Here is a 14,483-nt window from a genome sequence, read left to right as displayed (position 1 = left end):
ACGTTCTCCAGGAACACCTTCAGGACACCGCGGGTCTCCTCGTAGATCAGACCGGAAATACGCTTCACGCCGCCGCGGCGAGCCAGACGGCGGATAGCGGGTTTGGTGATTCCCTGGATGTTATCGCGGAGAACTTTGCGGTGACGCTTGGCGCCTCCTTTTCCGAGTCCCTTGCCGCCTTTGCCTCTTCCGGACATGGTGTGTTCGCTAGTTGAGTTCAAGTGAATGAATGATTTCAGCGCCGGTGCGCGGTGCGCTATTATCTGCGTTTGGTCGACCTGATTGAGGCCGGCGGCACAGAAAGCGCGCCTCTGTTATATGTTCGGAGGCGTTGCAAAGGGGAGGGCGCTCGTTCTAGGGGACTAGGGAGGAGCGATTTCAAAGATGACGTGAAAGCAACTAACGTGCGCGGGAAACATACTCAAATACTGATATAGGCTATGTGGAACACAAGGCCAAACTGTGACAACTGGGAGATCAGCTAGTACACTGTGTCCCTCTCCTCATATTGTTGTTGTTGTTGTTGTTGTTGTTGTTGTTGTTGCACCTGATTCTACTCATTGAGGACTTGGTAATTTAGGTGACAGGTTGTTCAATCAGCTGTGGCTGTCCAGGCCTACAAGAAAAATGGGTCCTGTTGGGGGTAGCCTACTCTACCGCTGGAGTTGGGAAACACTGAAATGGAAGGGGGACACGCAGTGAGCAAAACTCCTAACCACATAAAAACACAGACACTTGAGATCATTAAGAGCTATAAGGAGTCCATCAACTACCTGGTCAGTCAAGTCATATAGGGGGGGATTTCATGGCCACCTGCTGGAGCAGAAGTCATGTTTGCCAACACTGGCCTTAAAATCATTAAATTTAGGAGCTATAAGGAGTCCATCAACTAACTGGTCAGTCAAGTCATATAGGGAGGGATGTCATGGCCACCTGCTGGAGCACAAGTAATGTTTGCCAACACTGGCCTTAAAATCATTAGGAGCTATAAGGAATAAATCAACTCATCATTCAAGTCATATAGGGAGGGATCTTAGCACCACCTGCTGGATCAGAAGTACCCTTCACCGTAGGCACAAGAGAGCCATCATCTCTCAACCGGTGCAATTTCCATAAGTATGTGGTAATAAAACAAACAACGACAGCTCCTCATATAGGCAGTGGTTTCACACATTTTTCTCCAAGATGTTCAAACGTTCATAGATGACCAGCAGGGTCAAATAATAAGCACAGTGGTTGTAGAGGTTGCAACAGGTCAGTCAGTACATCAGGAGTAAATGTCACTTGTTGTTAGTGTTGTAGTTCCTATTTCTACGGTGTTGCCTACCTGCAGCAATCATGATTTACCTGCAGTGTTGATTGCAATTACGTAATTTGTCAACTCATAATAACAGATGTTTTGCAAACCGTTGATGTTTAAATAAATGGATTCCCGGTGTCCGGATACCTTTTCTCTTAAGGGATGTGATTGAGTGAATCCAAAGTAAGTTGGTCTAAATACATAATAGGATGAATCATTCAGGTAAAATAACACAATGTCTATTTGAGTCGAATCAACGTAATATAATCCTTTTTACGTCTCTATCATCTTTACTCAATGTATTGGACCACATCAACTCAACTTACTCAAGCTTATCTACTCATAAAAACAAGCAAAAAGATCTACTCAACAATATGACGTGTGCTTTTGTTGACTGTAATAGCTTGAGTACATTCCACAAAGTCATTTTTTACAGTGTATCTAAAGACACGTTTGTTGTGGTGATGCACTTTTTCTTTGACGTTGAACTTGCATTGAACAGACAAATCCATTTCGTTACAACCCTTTTGTAGTATGACTTAGGAATATTTGTTGATGATCCTAATGTCTATGCGTGAATAGTGATTGGTTGTTGGTGAAATATTGCTGAGAACCCATCATTTCCTGGCCTTTTTTCACTATTGAGCTATTTTGAAACATTTGTTTTGCTATTGGATTCATAATGGTGACCTGGGACAAGTAATTAGTGAAACCAGAGTTCAGCAGTTGCCATTAAAGCGATCGAACCAAGTCATCCTAATAGGCTAGTATTAGCCTAAAGCAGGGTTTCCCAAACTCGGGCCACATTTTGGGAGTTTTTGCCCTAGCACTACACAGCTGATTCAAATAATCAACTCATCATCATCAAGCTGGGAGTATTAGAATCAGTTGTGGAGTGCTAGGGCAAAACGCAAAACGCGCACCCCTTGTGGACCCCAGGACCGCGTTTGGGAAACGCTGGCCTAAAGAGCAAATGCTGAAAGGGACTCACCATGAGGTGCAGTACCCACATTTAACCACAAGATGGCCTCCGTGCTCCATTGTAAAGTTTGGGCCTCTGCATGAGTCTCTCAGCAGCACTGCAACATGGGACTTTCAAAGTAAGTTGGCATGCAATGTTTTTTCTGGACTGCATGCAAGGCTATTATTACACACAACTAATAGTGTCAATTATTCATCTGAACACAATTCTTGTTACTATTCGGCCTATATTATCACTCGTTTCTTTTTCCCCTCCTTTGTAAAGCATTTTACTGTGTTACTATATAGTTCAAAGGAAGTGGATGATGCCAGATGGTTGTGTATATACACACACACAAACATTGAAGCTAGACTTCAGGCAACTAAAAAGGTGCAATACGTAGCTTTTAGACGTGTTAGTGAACAACATACATGGTGGCTAATGTAGAGGTGCGTGTATACATGGAACAATTGTGCCTTTTTGATGGAAATATGGAGGTGGCTCTTAAAAGAGCCTTTGGGGGATATTCGAGTTCAGGTCATCCTCATTTATGCGCGCTCTCCGCGAATACGGCGGGCCAGCTGGATGTCCTTGGGCATGATGGTCACCCGCTTGGCGTGGATGGCGCACAGGTTGGTGTCCTCGAACAGGCCGACCAGGTAAGCCTCGCTAGCCTCCTGTAGGGCCATCACGGCGGAGCTCTGGAAGCGCAGGTCGGTCTTGAAGTCCTGGGCGATTTCTCGCACCAGGCGCTGGAAGGGCAGCTTGCGGATGAGTAGCTCAGTGGACTTCTGGTAACGACGGATCTCTCTCAGAGCCACGGTGCCGGGCCTGTAACGGTGAGGCTTCTTCACACCGCCGGTGGCCGGGGCACTCTTGCGAGCAGCCTTAGTGGCGAGCTGCTTCCTGGGGGCTTTGCCACCGGTGGATTTGCGAGCGGTTTGCTTGGTTCTGGCCATGGCGCTGCTCTGACAGTCGGGAGTATAGCCTCGAAATGCCTATGTGAAGTTTATAAAGCCGGCAGTGGCGCCTGCTGATTGGACACCATCTCCCCACCACCCCGATTGGCCCGTTTCGCAGGCCTCCTCCGTTGGCCATTGGACGGGAGGCCCGGCCTCTCCAAAACGACTAGTTACCGGAGTGTAACTCCAGTTCTATGAGTGGAGCGGAGCCCCATAGGGGAGCTATGCTCCTAGTGGTTTACCCTCTGCCCTAAGGCAGACGCAGCCTGAAACAAAATTATGCACACACCTACAGCCAATAGGAGTACAGGTGTCCCTATATAAGGAACCCCGTTCCCTCAATCTGCCTCCCGAGATATTATCTTCAGCGAGACTAGAGAGGGTCGGTAGGGCCTTAAGTCCTATGGGGCTCCGCTCCACTCATAGAACTGGAGTTACACTCCGGTAACTAGTCGTTCTATATCGTGGAGCTCCGCCCCATAGGGGAGCTATGCTCCTAGTGGTTTAAGGCGGAGCGAAACGCTCCAAAATGTACTCCCTGCCGAGCCTAACACTTCCCATTAAAAAATGCAAAGGTCAAGCCCAGCAATGGCTGCAACCAATTCCCGCAGTACTGCGACTAAAAACCCATCAAGGCGTCACAATATACCGCGTCATCGGTTATAGACCCGCCCCATCTAGCTCAATGACAATGTCAATGGCTGTTGGGCAGATCAATAGAATAGACGCCGTGCTAATCTGACTAGCAGATAGCCGTGCCTCAATATTCTATGGAACAAAATATACCAGTCATACTAAACTGAACCTCAGATAGATGACCTCACATTCTGTCCACTCAGTACATGTTTCTATATGCTGATACTGTCAGCCAGGAGACATGCCACAGAATATGCTCTTCATCCAAAGCGGACCTGATAGAGATCAGTCTATCATCCTGCTTCTCCCTCCTCTACCTCAAGATTCTCCTTCAGCTGTGCTGAGTGCAATCGAGATTGGAGTTTAAAAGGCTTATTCCTGACATAAGTCTTCCTAACCAGAGCGGACCTGATTGGAACCTGTCCAAGGTCCTGCTCTGTCCTCTCTTTCTAGCTCAAGAACGCCTTTCAGCTCTGCTGAAATTCGATCGAACAAAAGAGTTAGAAAACATGTCCATAATATGTTACTTCTAATAAAAGTGGACTTATGAACTTATTCACAATCCTGCTTTCTTTCTCTGTTCTGCTCAAGATCTCCCTTCAGCCACGCTGAGTACCGACCGAGCCAAAGAGTTAGAAGACATATCCAACAGATAGAAACGGATAAAAGGAGACGGTGTCGACCATGACGCTGCTCTACAAATATCCTCTACCTCTGTTCCTCTGAAAAGAGCAGTAGAAGCTGCTACTCCACGAGTGGAGTGCGCTCTAATACCCTGAGGCGGTTGTTGCCCCGCCGCCTCGTACGCCGTCTCAATGCCTTCACAAAGCCAATGAGACAAACGCTGTTTTGAAAGTGGTCTACCCAATGCAGCCGCACCGTGACACACAAACAGCTGAGGTGATGACCTAACCGCCTCTGTGCGCCTAACGTAACACGCCAAAGCGCGTACTGGGCACAGACAGTGAAGCTTTTCCTCACTCCTCTCCCCGTGAGGAGGGGGATGAAAAGCCCACAATTCCACGATCTGCGATCTATATGCACTGTTAATAACCTTCGGCACAAATGCCGGGTTAGGACGTAACACCGCTCTGCTCAGATCGCCATTAATGGCTAGGCAGTCGGGTCTCGTCGACAGTGCACACAAATCGCTGACTCGTTTAGCAGTAGTCAAGGCGAGCAACAGCGCCGTCTTGATAGACAGCATCTTGAGGGGTATTTGATTCAATGGCTCGAACGGCGACTTACATAGCGCTTCGAGAACCAATGCCAAATCCCACTTGGGCAGCGTAGCTCTAGGCCTTGGCCTAAGCCGTCGCGTTCCCAATAGGAAACGTCTCACTAACGGGTGAGTGAACACACTTTTCCCGTTAAACCCTTCATGACCAGCTGAAATTGCCGCTGCAAACACTCGAATAGTGGAGGGCGATTTCTGCTTATCAAACATAGACTGTAGGAATGAGAGCACACTCTCTACCTGACAGCTCATGGGGTCCACGTCCTGTGTATCACACCATCGTGAGAAAACATTCCATCTGCTGGTATACAACCTGCAAGTGGAACCGGCTCTTGCGCCCTGTATTGTTCTGATCACTGCATCAGACAACCCACGGCGCTTTAACCTGTCCCATTCAGGAACCAAGCCTTCAGTGGTTGGCCGATTATGGGCCATTGCCCTATCGAGCCTCCCGCCTGAATCAACGCGTCTCGTCGATGTGGAATTGGCCAGGGTGGCGCAATCAACATCTGACTCATCTCTGCAAACCACGGAGCCCCCGGGCGATCGGGCGCTATCAGTATCACTGACAGCCCCTCTGACCTCACCCTGGCTAGCAGTGGGAGAATGCAAGACAGCGGAGGGAATGCATACAGGAGAACTCTCGGCCACGGGTAGTGCGCGAATGCGTCTCTTCCCAATGGCGGTTCGTCCTGGTTCCTCAGAGAGAACCATAGGGGACACTGCGCGTTCACACGTGACGCGAACAGGTCCACCTCGGCTCTCCCGAATTGTTCCCAAATCTGTAGAACAATGTCCGGGTGCAGACACCACTCGTCGTCTCGAGGACCCCCTCTTGACATGATGTCTGCCCCTACGTTCAAGTAGCCCGGAATGTGTGCTGCTCTCAACGAGCGAAGGTGCTTGTGAGCCCACAGCCACAATTCCACTGCCGCCCGATGAAGGGCAGGAGACCTGACCCCTCCCTGGCGGTTTATGTGAGCCACTGTGGTTCGGTTGTCTGACCAGACCAGCACATCGCGACCCCGAAGGGTAGACGCGAAGTGGGTCAAGACCAGTCTCACCGTTTCCAACTCTAGGAGGTTGATGTGACGACCTGATTGAGGCCATGCACCTCCTATCGCTTGAGACTGACATGTCCCTCCCCATCCAGTCAGAGAGGCATCTGTAAACACTGGAATGTAGGATGACACCTTGCCCATCGGGACTCCGTGCGTGAGAACGCACGGGTTCCGCCAATAGTCCAAGTCTGCTCTTAGCGAGAGAGGAACCACCACCAACCGATGACGTTGACGCACTGGGTCTAGTCTTAGTTGGGCGAACCACCGCTGTGCTTTGCGCATGTGCAGAAGCCCTAGCGGGACCACAGAGTGGGCTGCCGACATGAGACCCAAAAGTGACATGATCGATAGCGCCGTTACTGTGTGATTCGGACGACACTTCCTCAGGGCTAGCAACAATGCTGCCCTTCGAGGGTCCGAAATTCGCGCCCTCATCATAACAGTGTCTAACTGTAGTCCCAAGTAGACAATCTGATGACTGGGCCAAGGTGCGCTCTTTTTCCAATTCACAGCAAACCCCAGACGCGTGAGATGCATCACTGTCTGTGTCGTGTGTGTGAACGCCAGCTCTGCTGACGGGGCGAGAATCAACAGGTCGTCTAGGTAGGCTAATAGCCTTATCCCTTGACGACGCAGCGGTTCCAATGCCGCCTCCACACATTTGGAAAACGTCCGAGGTGCCAGGGCGTACCCAAACGGCATCCTCGTGAACTCGTACGCCACCCCTTGAAAGGCGAACCGCAGAAACTTTCTGTGACGCGATTGTATCGGCACATGAAAGTACGCGTCCTTTAGGTCTATGCTTGTACAAAAATCTCCCTTCTGAACACATTCCAGTAGGCGTTTTGTCGTCAGCATTCGGAAGGGCCGTTTGGTTATGCTCTCGTTGAGAATGCGTAAATCCAAAATCGGCCTCACTCCCCCCGTCTTTTTTGGCACTAGGAAATAGGGCGAGTAAAGCCCCTTGTTCCTTTGCTCCCGGGGAACTACTGTGACCGCCTCCTTCGCCAAAAGTTCCGTAATCTCTGATTTCAGAGCGGCTACTTTGTCTGGCGTTTTCATCACCGTTTCCACCACTCCCCTGAACGGGGGTGGGGTTCGGCGGAATTGGAGGGCATAACCCTTCTCTAACGTCTGTTCTAGCCAGCGTGAGAGGGTACAGCTTTGACGCCACTGCCAGCAATGCATGGAAAGCGGGTGCGCACGAAGCTGTGGTGCATCCAGTAGGAAGGACCTGTATTCCTCTATGGCCCCTGCCGCCGCTATTCCCCAACACTGGGTTGGTGGAATAGCCCAAGGTGGGCCCCCCTTGAAAGGGAGAGGACACATCAGCTCGTTCTGGGTGAGTCGGGGGCTTTGATACGTTGGTTACGACCGTAACTCCAGTAATCTTGCCCTCCGTGAACGCAGCACGGGTCTGAACTGCGCTGTCTGAGGTACTGGCCTGAGACAGAGCGCTCTGCCCGGAAAGCGATTGCGTCATCATGTCATTGTCTGACTGAGACTGCCGCTTAACATGAGACCTATCCTTTACAGAATTCAATAGAACCTGAAAGGTGTGATCTCTGACTGACACCACACGGTGGCGCCACAATGCTTCTTTACTGGTCTTAGGCGGCTGCTCAGCGACACACTCAATGTGTGGCGAGCTGCGCTCATAGCCATGGGCATTGATACGTTCAGAACAATTTGGAGGCGTCCATACCTTGGAGGTATTCCCGCTCTCCGTGAACGTCGCACAGGTCTGATCTGCGTTGACTGAGGCATTGGCCTGCAGCAAGGCGTCATTCCCAGCTAACGGCAGCGCCTTCATGTCACATTGGGACAGAGGCATTTGCCTGCTATGTGAGACCTTTACTGCAGAGCTCCTAGGAGTCTGCAGTAAGAGATCTTTATTAGGTGAGCTAAGGCTGTGCCTTGCTACCTTTACCCTTTTCCTCTCTTGAGCGCGCTCAGCTACACACTCTAAGTGGGTTGAACTACACTCAAGATGGTGAGGGAGAGACATAGAACGTGAAGTGTTCTTAACCTTATGGAATAAAAGTCCTTCTTTGACAGTGTCAATGAGAATCATCTCTTTATTCACATATTTATAAAAACAGCCCTCCACGCCCTGAACAGTGGGGTGGGGGGGAACAGTAGGCCTCTCTGCGTCACGCGCCGGGCCGTCTTCTGCTCTCTCCCCCTCGCCTCGTCAGAGGTGCCGCCTTTTCTGGGACACCTTCTGGTGCTTCCAGGCTGGCCTCTGGACGACCTCCTTCTCCGGCGGGACCGACGTTGTCACCGTTGCTGCTGGAGGGGCCGAGCCCGCTCTCCCGCTGCTCTGGGTGTGCGTCTGTCGCCTGGCCCTTCGCCTCCCAGCTGACTTGTTGGGGGCGTTGGAGGTGGACGGGTTGGTTGGGGCTCTGCTGGCCTTCATTGCCAGTGGCAAATGTTTCGCCAGGTGCCTCCTCTCCTCGTCCAGTTTGGCGATGCGTTCGGTAGCGTCCTTCACAGCGAGGCCAAATAGCCCTTCGCTGGAGACGGGGGCGTTGAGCAAGGATGCCCTGTCGGTCTCCTTCATGGCCGTCATGGACAGCCAGAGGTGCCGCTCAGTAACCACCGAGGTGGCCATGGTCCTGCCCGCGCATATCGCCACCGCTTGCGTCAGGTGGAGTATGGCTCCAGAAATCCTGGAGGCCTCCTCCACTTCCTCACCGGTCAACTCTGACCTGCCCGTTGTGAGACGGGACAGGGAGGCCGCGAGGAGGGCGATGTTGTTCGCCGCTGCAACGCTCTGGGCTCCCAGCGTGAAGGATTTCTCAGCCAATTGGGCTGTGAACCTGTCCCTCTGTGCTGGCAGGGTGGCCTTCTTGGAGGCTGCCCAGGGACTCGAACCCGGCACTAGGTACGCCGTCATGGCGCCTTCGAGCCTAGGGATTCCCTTAGCTGCCCACTCGTATCCAGCCACTCTGGTGAATGGGGTGTACACTCTGGCCGGCGAACGCGCCGCCAGAGGTGCCCCCCACGAGCCCTCGACATATTTGCCCAGAGAGGGCAAGGCTGGAGCCATTGGCTCAGCCGCCCTTCTCGGCACGGAGTAGGGGCCGCCCTCCATCAAATCCACCTCCATTGGAGGGGGAGCTGGGGGCAGCGCAATCTCCAGTCGGGTGGCCGCCCTCTCAATGAGTCCGGGAAAGTCCGAACGCAGAGAGGCGGCCGCGAAGGACAGAGCCTCTGACCTGGCAGAGCTCATGTCATCTCCGCACAGGGAACCCTCAGACCTCACGCTTTCCGTAGGAAAGGGGGTCTTAAAGGCTGGCGCCAGAGCTCCAGATTGCCCCATTGGGACATCCGGCTCGGCGCTCTCCCCGTCATCCTCTGACTCAGCACTGCCCGCTGATGCCTCTGATCCAGAGGCGAGCACGGACATTGCGTCGTCGAGAGGGACCTCCTCTCTAAAAAACGTCCAGCGCTGCTTTCTCTCCTTCATAGGAAGGAGAGCGCAGGAGGCGCAATTAGGAGGGTTGCCGAGACCTTCCTTGGCATGCAGCGGTCCCAAGCACACGAAACATAGGTCGTGGGGGTCCGAAGTAGCCATGGCGGTACAGCGGCATAGGGCCCTGAAAAGGGCCTTTGGGGGTGGATAACTTGGCGTGCTCATTTAGAAGACGTTGACGGCTGGCAGTCAACGACGAAATTCTTCTTGAGTCTTCTAGGCTTCTTCACTCTAGTCCAGTCGCTGAAGATAATGGGAGGCAGATTGAGGGAACGGGGTTCCTTATATAGGGACACCTGTACTCCTATTGGCTGTAGGTGTGTGCATAATTTTGTTTCAGGCTGCGTCTGCCTTAGGGCAGAGGGTAAACCACTAGGAGCATAGCTCCCCTATGGGGCGGAGCTCCACGATATAGAACTCGAAATGCCTATGTGAAGTTTATAAAGCCGGCAGTGGCGCCTGCTGATTGGACACCATCTCCCCACCACCCCGATTGGCCCGTTTCGCAGGCCTCCTCCGTTGGCCATTGGACGGGAGGCCCGGCCTCTCCAAAACGATTAGTTACCGGAGTGTAACTCCAGTTCTATGAGTGGAGCGGAGCCCCATAGGGGAGCTATGCTCCTAGTGGTTTACCCTCTGCCCTAAGGCAGATGCAGCCTGAAGCAAAATTATGCACACACCTACAGCCAATAGGAGTACAGGTGTCCCTATATAAGGAACCCCGTTCCCTCAATCTGCCTCCCGAGATATTATCTTCAGCGAGACTAGAGAGGGTCGGTAGGGCCTTAAGTCCTATGGGGCTCCGCTCCACTCATAGAACTGGAGTTACACTCCGGTAACTAATCGTTCTATATCGTGGAGCTCCGCCCCATAGGGGAGCTATGCTCCTAGTGGTTTAAGGCGGAGCGAAACGCTCCAAAATGTACTCCCTGCCGAGCCTAACACTTCCCATTAAAAAATGAAAAGGTCAAGCCCAGCAATGGCTGCAACCAATTCCCGCAGTACTGCGACTAAAAACCCATCAGGGCGTCACAATATACCGCGTCATCGGTTATAGACCCGCCCCATCTAGCTCAATGACAATGTCAATGGCTATTGGGCAGATCAATAGAATAGACGCCGTGCTAATCTGACTAGCAGATAGCCGTGCCTCAATATTCTATGGAACAAAATATACCAGTCATACTAAACTGAACCTCAGATAGATGACCTCACATTCTATCCACTCAATACATGTTTCTATATGCTGACACTGTCAGCCAGGAGACATGCCACAGAATATGCTCTTCATCCGAAGCGGACCTGATAGAGACCAGTCTATCATCCTGCTTCTCCCTCCTCTACCTCAAGATTCCCCTTCAGCTGTGCTGAGTGCAATCGAGATTGGAGTTTAAAAGGCTTATTCTTGACATAAGTCTTCCTAACCAGAGCGGACCTGATTGGAACCTGTCCAAGGTCCTGCTCTGTCCTCCTTTTCTAGCTCAAGAACGCCTTTCAGCTCTGCTGAAATTCGATCGAACAAAAGAGTTAGAAAACATGTCCATAATATGTTACTTCTAATAAAAGCGGACTTATGAACTTATTCACAATCCTGCTTTCTTTCTCTATTCTGCTCATGATCTCCCTTCAGCCACGCTGAGTACAGACCGAGCCAAAGAGTTAGAAGACATATCCAACAGATAGAAAACGGATAAAAGGAGACGGTGTCGACCATGACGCTGCTCTACAAATATCCTCTACCTCTGTTCCTCTGAAAAGAGCAGTAGAAGCTGCTACTCCACGAGTGGAGTGCGCTCTAATACCCTGAGGCGGTTGTTGCCCCGCCGCCTCGTACGCCGTCTCAATGCCTTCACAAAGCCAATGAGACAAACGCTGTTTTGAAAGTGGTCTACCCAATGCAGCCGCACCGTGACACACAAACAGCTGAGGCGATGACCTAACCGCCGCTGTGCGCCTAACGTAACACGCCAAAGCGCGTACTGGGCACAGACAGTGAAGCTTTTCCTCACTCCTCTCCCCATGGGGAAGGGGATGAAAAGCCCACAATTCCACGATCTGCGATCTATATGCACTGTTAATAACCTTCGGCACAAATGCCGGGTTAGGACGTAACACCGCTCTGCTCAATTCGCCATTAATGGCAAGGCAGTCGGGTCTCGTCGACAGTGCACACAAATCGCTGACTCGTTTAGCAGTAGTCAAGGTGAGCAACAGCGCCGTCTTGATAGACAGCATCTTGAGGGGTATTTGATTCAATGGCTCGAACGGCGACTTACATAGCGCTTCGAGAACCAATGCCAAATCCCACTTGGGCAGCGTAGCTCTAGGTCTTGGCCTAAGCCGTTGCGTTCCCAATAGGAAACGTTTCACTAAAGGGTGACTGAAAACACTTTTTCCGTTAAAACCTTCATGACCAGCTGAAATTGCCGCTGCAAACACTCGAATAGTGGAGGGCGATTTCTGCTTATCAAACATAGACTGTAGGAATGAGAGCACACTCTCTACCTGACAGCTCATGGGGTCCACGTCCTGTGTATCACACCATCGTGAGAAAACGTTCCATCTGCTGGTATACACCCTAGAAGTGGAACCGGCTCTTGCGCCCTGTATTGTTCTGATCACTGCATCAGACAACCCACGGCGCTTTAACCTGTCCCATTCAGGAACCAAGCCTTCAGTGGTTGGCCGATTATGGGCCATTGCCCTATCGAGCCTCCCGCCTGAGTCAACGCGTCTCGTTGATGTGGAATTGGCCAGGGTGGCGCAATCAACATCTGACTCATCTCTGCAAACCACGGAGCCCCCGGGCGATCGGGCGCTATCAGTATCACTGACAGCTCCTCTGACCTCACCCTGGCTAGCAGTGGGAGAATGCAAGACAGCGGAGGGAATGCATACAGGAGAACTTTCGGCCACAGGTAGTGCGCGAATGCGTCTCTTCCCAATGGCGGTTCGTCCTGGTTTCTCAGAGAGAACCATAGGGGACACTGCGCGTTCACACGTGACGCGGACAGGTCCACCTCGGCTCTCCCGAATTGTTCCCAAATCTGTAGAACAATGTCCGGGTGCAGACACCACTCGTCGTCTCGAGGACCCCCTCTTGACATGAGGTCTGCCCCTACGTTCAAGTAGCCCGGAATGTGTGCTGCTCTCAACGAGCGAAGGTGCTTGTGAGCCCACAGCCACAATTCCACTGCCGCCCGATGAAGGGCAGGAGACCTGACCCCTCCCTGGCGGTTTATGTGAGCTACTGTGGTTCGGTTGTCTGACCAGACCAACACATCGCGACCCCGAAGGGTAGACGCGAAGTGGGTCAAGACCAGTCGCACCGTTTCCAACTCTAGGAGGTTGATGTGACGACCTGATTGAGGCCATGCACCTCCTATCGCTTGAGACTGACATGTCCCTCCCCATCCAGTCAGAGAGGCATCTGTAAACACTGGAATGTAGGATGACACCTTGCCCATCGGGACTCCGTGCGTGAGAACGCACGGGTTCCGCCAATAGTCCAGGTCTGCTCTTAGCGAGAGAGGAACCACCACCAACCGATGACGTTGACGCACTGGGTCTAGTCTTAGTTGGGCGAACCACCGCTGTGCTTTGCGCATGTGCAGAAGCCCTAGCGGGACCACAGAGTGGGCTGCCGACATGAGACCCAAAAGTGACATGATCGATAGCGCCGTTACTGTGTGATTCGGACGACACTTCCTCAGGGCTAGTAACAATGCTGCCCTTCGAGGGTCCGAAATTCGCGCCCTCATCATTACAGTGTCTAGCTGTAGTCCCAGGTAGACAATCTGATGACTGGGCCAGGGTGCGCTCTTTTTCCAATTCACAGCAAACCCCAGACGCGTGAGATGAATCACTGTCTGTGTCGTGTGTGTGAACGCCAGCTCTGCTGACGGGGCGAGAATCAGCAGGTCGTCTAGGTAGGCTAATAGCCTTATCCCTTGACGACGCAGCGGTTCCAATGCCGCCTCCACACATTTGGAAAACGTTCGAGGTGCCAGGGCGTACCCAAACGGCATCCTCGTGAACTCTTACGCCACCCCTTGAAAGGCGAACCGCAGAAACTTTCTGTGGCGCGATTGTATCGGCACATGAAAGTACGCGTCCTTTAGGTCTATGCTTGTACAAAAATCTCCCTTCTGAACACATTCCAGTAGGCGTTTTGTCGTCAGCATTCGGAAGGGCCGTTTGGTTATGCTCTCGTTGAGAATGCGTAAATCCAAAATCGGCCTCACTCCCCCCGTCTTTTTTGGCACTAGGAAATAGGGCGAGTAAAGCCCCTTGTTCCTTTGCTCTCGGGGAACTACTGTGACCGCCTCCTTCGCCAAAAGTTCCGTAATCTCTGATCTCAGAGCGGCTACTTTGTCTGGCGTTTTCATCACCGTTTCCACCACTCCCTTGAACGGGGGTGGGGTCCGATGGAATTGGAGGGCATAACCCTTCTCTAACGTCTGTTCTAGCCAGCGTGAGAGGGTACAGCTTCGACGCCACTGCCAGCAATGCAGAGACAGCGGGTGCGCACGAAGCTGTGGTGCGTCCAGTAGGAAGGACCTGTATTCCTCTATGGCCCTCGCCGCCGCTATTCCCCAGCACTGGGTTGGTGGAATAGCCCAAGTCGGGCCCCCCTTGAAAGGGAGAGGATACGTCAGCTCGTTCTGGGTGAGTCGGGGGCTTTGATACGTTGGTTACGACCGTAACTCCAGTAATCTTGCCCTCCAGGAACGCAGCACGGGTCTGAACTGCGCTGTCTGAGGTACTGGCCTGAGACAGAGCGCTCTGCCCGGAAAGCGATTGCGTCATCATGTCATTGTCTGACTGAGACTGCCGCTTAACATGAGA

General features: G+C 52.1%; 1 pseudogene across 1 annotated transcript; it reads right to left on the bottom strand.

Moving 5' to 3' along the window:
• Positions 1 to 2,809: 2,809 nt before the first annotated feature.
• On the bottom strand, positions 2,810 to 3,359 carry LOC311123302 (histone H3.2-like; annotated as a pseudogene). Its single transcript has one exon. The product of its transcript is annotated as a histone H3.2-like (transcript).
• Between the last annotated feature and the right edge of the window lie 11,124 nt (positions 3,360 to 14,483).

Source organism: Coregonus lavaretus (genome assembly GCF_964263955.1).
Source record: "Coregonus lavaretus genome assembly, contig: HAP1_SCAFFOLD_5013, whole genome shotgun sequence".
Classification (NCBI taxonomy): domain Eukaryota; kingdom Metazoa; phylum Chordata; class Actinopteri; order Salmoniformes; family Salmonidae; genus Coregonus; species Coregonus lavaretus.
Note: the sequence above shows the minus strand (reverse complement) of the source record. Positions and strands in the feature narration are given on the sequence as shown.